This window comes from Hemicordylus capensis, chromosome 4 (assembly GCF_027244095.1).
Source record: "Hemicordylus capensis ecotype Gifberg chromosome 4, rHemCap1.1.pri, whole genome shotgun sequence".
Taxonomy (NCBI): Eukaryota; Metazoa; Chordata; class Lepidosauria; order Squamata; family Cordylidae; genus Hemicordylus; species Hemicordylus capensis.
The window spans coordinates 121,721,223-121,728,024 of NC_069660.1; positions in this window are offsets into that span (position 1 = coordinate 121,721,223).

Here is a 6,802-nt window from a genome sequence, read left to right on the forward strand (position 1 = left end):
CACAACGAACAGGAACTGGGCTAAGGGCTCCTGCTGGTTGTGAGAATAGCTTCTTTGTCTGCATCTGTTTCAGATGCACCTACTGTAGAGGCCAAGTTATGGGCTTAGGTCCTGGCCCTGGAGTTTGGAGTGGGGGCCAAACTTCAAATGAACTAATAGGGCTGAGCCAAATCAAGCCCAGATTTAAATAATAAAATGTACTTTAAAATGTATATCCCTCCCTTTCCAGCAGAATTCAAGGTGGCTAGCAATCACAGTTAAAAGGCAACAATACAGTAATTCAAAAATACAAACAAACACCAGCACCACTAAAACATCATTAGAAAGAGAAAAAGAGATAAAAACTGTTAAAAACCATCAGATGGCAAATGCAACTCAGAAGGTGATGGGAAAGGTTTGCTGGAAAAGCATTGTTTAAATCCCCATTTAAATATTGCCAGCAAACATACTATCTGGCGTTCAGGTGGCACAGAGTTCCAAAGAATCCCAAATTAGCTGCTTTTTTAAAAAGTCAGGTCCATCCCAGATCAGCCCTCGGAAAGCTGGCCCATTGCATATCCGAAGGCTGCAGCAGCTTCTATTATGCTATTATGCTGCACCTGGATATGTCTATGACACAGTCACATTAGCCTCAAGTTCATTGTGCATCAAGGCACCTTATGGGAAAACAGTCTATGAATCCATAGTAAAGCAGTATTTCATCACATCCAAACCAATTTTTGATGCAGGAAGGAAATGGGCCCTAGAGTATAGCTGCAATTGGTGCCATGTGTTCAGCTAGGGTGCTTTGGGCATTACTGAAAAGTACAGTTTGTGTGCAGAAGTAAGTGTGTGTGTGTGTGTGTGTGTGTGTGTGTGTGTGTGTGTGTAACAATCTAAAGGCTTTCAATTTACAAATTAACTGCCCAAAGGTTTTACGGAATGCTTCTCATGACAGATGTACACACTGTCTAACAATAAGAACAGGAATTAATATGTCACATAATAAAAACCACCTATCCAAGGCACAGACTGTGTTATCTTCATTTTCTATGCATAGAAATCCCGGCACTAATGCAAATGAAAAAAAAAGTAAAAGGGAAAGAAGTCCATTAGTTGATTTGTTAATGCACATAAGTGTCAACAGGTGTGATCAAGTGTAAAGAGGAAAATGTCGCCAGTGCATTTGTGCTGTCAGAGAAGACAGACTTCCTGCAGGAGCCTTAAAAGTAAAGTTAAAATTGAAAAGTTGCTGAAACCCTCTATCAGCTGCCACCTTACAAGTATTAGATGTCTGATTTAAGGCTGGCAACCTGCCAGCAACATTTTTAAAAGCTAGAAATGTGTGGGTACAAAAATACCTGCACTTCATTCTGGCACCTGAACATTTAGTCTTGTATTTTTCATGGAAATGTACTCTTTGGGGTTGCCTCTGACCCCATTCCTTTCTTCTACCAGTTTCCACTAGTGGAGTTCAGCTAGATGTAACATCATCTAGATGCTTCCATAATTCACTGCATTCTGTCGAATTCTTTTAAAAACCGGAATATAAAAACAGCAGTCCAACTTCATTTGTGAGCCCTAAATCTAGACTCACTGCAAGGAGAATGGGATGAAACAAAGACAGATATAGATATAGATATAGATAGATAAACTTGCCATGGCTTTCTTTTTAAAGGCCAGACTGCTATCAGAATCAGGGACTAATGGGACAAGTGGGTATTGTTCTCCACTTGGCCAGTGCCACAAGGGCAAAGGCGCTGTTCTGCTACGAGTTTGGAGAATCTCCCTTCAAGATATACTGTGGGGATAGTTTGGTTGCATAAAATGGTAAAAGCTTTTCCCACTGATGCACGGGTAAGGTTAACCAGATACTGTGAGAAACTTCTGAGTCTCTTATAAGAGTAGTACCAAAGTGAAAGCTTTGAACTGTACCACATAGCATCTCTATTGGCATCCCATTCAAGGAGCCAATCTCTAATGTTTTCTCTGCTCCAAGATCTAAGTTCCCCCACCAGAGGCAGGGAGTACAACTGTAGGATATGAGAAAGAAGTTTGGTCCATTGATTCCCGCCCACAAAATGTGAATACCAGAATTTGACTAGATGGTGTTCCAGGAGGCTGTCTAACTTCTTGAAATACCTTAGCAATGCAAGATGGACTCTAACAGAGACTGAAGGTAGTCCTACCTCCATTCTTAGATAGGCAGCAGGAGTGCCCTAGGAAAGGACCAAAATCTTCCTTAGGAAATTGTTCTGGGCAATAACTATTTCCAACTGGGCAATAACCTGCACATCCCACCCCCAAATCGCAACACCCTACAACATCTGTGACATCAACACCCGGGAATATTTTGCGTGCTGGAGTTATTAAATGCCCTTCTTTAGAAATGAAAAAATTCAGAATGGCCCCCACTGAACAACAGTAGCAGCAGTTGCTAAAAGAGTGGTAAAGTGTGCCTTCCATGCAAGAGACTTATGGAAGGAAATACCCAGATATTTGACCCCCACAGCACTGGGCAAAGCGCAGCCTGCACAGTGAGAATGGTCGTCTTCTGCATGCTGCCAGGGGGACTATGCAGAGTATTCAGCTTTGGCCCAAACTTCATAAAGGCTCAATAATTCTTTCGTCAGGGAGCCACACTTGGGGTTTATGGGGGCTGGCCATCACTGGCTCCAGGCCTTACAATGAAGAACACTGCTCTAGTAGCATTGGTAGTAGTAATCGTATTCTGCATGTTTTCAAAGGAGACCTTTCAGAAGCAAATGGCAACATGGGGACCCTATCCCTAAAACATTTAATATAGCCCATTCTCATTGAGCAGTGAGAAAGGGCTACTGGGTTTGCAGGGAGTACACCCGAAAGAGCTTACCTCCCTGCAAATGAGCATTCTGCCATTTTTGGGCGGGTGGATCATCCACCCACACAAGCATCAGCTGCTGCCGGCAGCTCTGAGGGTTGGGGTGTTGGCTGTGCCCTCCTGTGTCACCCCACCCTCTGGAGCTCTAATAATGCACTGTGTGAGTGTGCAGTGCATTATGAGGATTTCCCCCTCCCCTCCCCTCGGCTGCATGTTTTGGACACATGACCAAAAAATGAGGTTAATGGAGCACTCGCTCCCTTAACCTTGTTTGGAAGGGTGGCTCTGTAGGCGGGGTTGCCATAATGGTGCCGCTGGGATTGGGCCTGATCCCAGTGGTTCACATGCGCATGCAAAACTGGGCTGGGCACCCTTAGCCCAGTTTTCCACATGTGTGTGAATAGCCTCATTGTAGTTTTTTAATGCAAATAGAAGGTTGGTTTTCATTGATTCTCTCCATTTCCACTGCATTCCCCTGAAAAAAGAATCTTGAAGATTAGAGTTCCCGCAGAACAGGATGGCATGCAGCACAGAAGGATGGCAATCGCCCCTCCTTGCAAAACTTATGATACAACTCAGTACATTTGCATTTACGCACACTACTTGTCCTCTCTTCCTTTCTAGTTAAGATTGTGAACTGCTTCTACATTTAGTATGGCACATGGGTTGTGCAGCATTAAGCCTGAGGTGTTCTTGGCCACTGCTTCTGAGATTTTTAAAAGACCCTCGCTTAATTCCACACAGGCATGCTTTTCACACTTGACATCATGTGACTGTTCTGTATGTGCTTTCAAGTACTAAAAGGAAAGTGAGAACTAGTCCCATCCTTGATGTTTCAAAGGGGAGATTCTGGGCTAAGAGGCAACCCTAGAACACTAAGGTTTGCCCTTCAAAATGAAAGATACCCAGCAAAACAAATTTAGAGTGGAATAAGTCACAGAAACAGAATATTAAAAATAGTGGAAATGAGACATTTGATGAAGTGTATTTAGATGTGGCAAAATACATGCAATTAATACTTATTGTAAATAGCATGAAAATAAATAGCATACTTTAGAATGTATGCTATATGAAGGCCTCCCCCACCCACCCAAGAACCTTAACTCTTGCATTTAAGAAGTAAAACAATTGTCAGCTCTTTGCCCTATGAAGTATGGCAACAGAATGTATAGTACAGCCTCAGCCCACACCGCCTCTGCTAGTCTCTACAGAAATAGGCTGTATCACAAAATCAATACCTATTTATTTTAGCACTTAACTAGGGCATGACCTAAAACAGAATTGTTTTTCTCCACTGTAATATGCTGTTTACAAAGCTGAAACATGTTTTCATATTTCATTATTCAACCCAGGCAGGAAAATGGACTAAAATTCCTATCAGCCTCAGGTACAAATTTACCTCAGAAATGAATATTCCCCACATAGAATACACTAAGTATTTGCCAATACTGCACTCAAAAGTGGATGATGCCTGCATGACAGGGGAGTGGCCATATGTTGCATAACAATATGCCTATTGGCCAAAGCTCATTCTCCGTTTATGTGCATGCATGGTTTTGTCCTGGGTAATAATGAAGTCCTCAGTTCCTTCTTGGGGTGTATCCACATGAGGATAGGATGGGCCATTTCGCAGCATATGTGATTGTCACAACCAGAGCCAACTATTTCTCTGATGTCTAGCTTGATTCTTCTTCCTTGTAATTTTAACCCACTGCTTCTAGTCCAGGTTTGTGGACAACTTTGGCCTTGGTGTGGGGAACACTTCCCTTACAACCCAGGCCTAAGTTTTGGTAGAGTTTTGGCTCAACTTATAATGAGTTCCGAGGCATATACTAAAATGGGTTCAGAGGAGGTGAAACATGGTGAGAGGGGTCTGGAAACCAAGTTTGGTTGATTTGAACAGAAGCTGAAGGAGCTGCGTTTCGTTGAACATACCCAGTGTGTGGAAGGTACTGGGTATGCTTAGCATGGGTTGAAATTTCAAGGAAGCAGATTTAGGCTAGACATTAAAAGAAATTTCCTAATGGTAAGAGTTGTTTGGCAGTGGAACAGTTTGCCTCACGCAGGGTGGGCTGAGGGCTCTCCTCTAGAAGTTTTCAAGCAGAGGCTGGATGACCATCTGTAAGGGATTCTGTAACAGATTCCTACACTGAGCAGGGAACTGGGTTAGAAGACCTCCATGGTCCTTCCTAACTCTATGGTTCTATGGATGTTTGACATTATGAGCCTCCCACAATTATAAAGTTGTTGCCATCATCACTGGCCAGTGTGATATAGGCAAGGCATGATCCTGTGCTCCTGGAATCAAGGTAGAAGGCACAATAATTATAGTAGAAATATGTTGGCATGGCAATAATGAAAGTGACTTCCACAGCACTGCTTTCCACTTGCTGATAATACATCCACATTACCTAGGCAGGAAAAGCACCAATCAACATACAGCAATGCCCAGAACATCATGGTATTCCTGACCCCATTCTACACTTCTCCCACACATAACGTGAAGCAGGTTCACTCTGGAGCAGCCATGGTATCAGGGAAGGCTCACTGGAGCAGCCATGGTATGCCCTAGTGGATAGGAGGCCTGCAGGTAACCTATAGGCAATAGACTTCCCAGAGAAGAGTTTAAGTCTTGCTGCTATATTAGGCAGTACATGCACCATGGTTTGAACACTGCACACAACACTTTGCTATTTGTATCTATATGAGGGAAACAAAAGTCTTGCAATAATAGATAGATAGATAGATAGATAGATAGATAGATAGATAGATAGATAGATAGATAGATAGATAGATAGATAGATAAAAAGTGCCATCAAGTCAGTGTCATCTCTTAGCGACCACATCGATAGATTCTCTCCAGGATGATCTGTCTTCAACTTGGCCTTTAAGGTCTCTCAGTGGTGCATTCATTGCTGTTGTAATCAATTCCATCCACCTTGCTGCTGGTGGTCCTTTTCTTCTCTTTCCTTCAATTTTTCTCAGCATTATAGACTTCTCAAGGGATCTGGATCTTTGCATAATGTGTTCAAAGTATGATAGTTTTGAGCCTGGTCATTTGTGCCTTGAGTGAAAATTCTGGATTGATTTGTTCTGTGATCCATTTGTTTGTTTTCCTGGCTGTCCATGATATCCTCAAAAGTCTTCTCCAGCACCAAAGTTCAAAAGTGTCAATGCTTCTTCTATCTTGCTTCTTCAAAGTCCAGCTTTCGCATCCATAGAGAGTCATGGAAAAAACCATTGTCTGAACGATTCTAGTCTTTGTAGGTGTAGACAAGTCATGGAATCTAAATATCCTTTCCAAGGCCTTCATTGCAACCTTACCAAGTGCTAGTCTGTAGCGTATTTCTTGACTGCTGGATCTTTTACCGTTGATGGTCGATCCTAAAAGGCTGTACCCGTTGTCATTAGTTTAGTCGTCTTTACATTTGGTTGTAGTACACATATTGCAGTGTTTTTCAGGATGTTCTCTGGGGCCATGGGTATTTAAGTGCATCTTGGAGTACTTTAGAGGAGAGAGAGAGTCCCACTTTGTGGCTGGGATTGCCTGAGTCTTCTTGGTTTGTTTCCCTGCCATGCTTACCTATGCTAGAGTACTTTGTTGTCCCTGTTGCAGCAATGGAGTTGAGATTCTTGGTGGATGTTTGCGTCTGGAGACAGACTACCATTAAAGGGTATGAGAACTAACACTCTGTTGATCTACTTTTCCTATACTGTTAGCCTTTCTCACCGCATGTTCAAAGTGCTCCCTTTCACCAAAGTTTCCCACCGTTTTACTTGCATCACCCATTTTTAATGGCATAATTACACCATCATCAACTGAGTGCTGAGCAACACAAGGACACTTTACTCTTTTCTTCCCATACGCCAGTTCCATCCATTTTTGTCTCCTGTGCTGGTGGTGTTCTGCCAGTGCATCATACCACTGAGATGTTCATTCATTATAGCAGTGAAACCTATGAA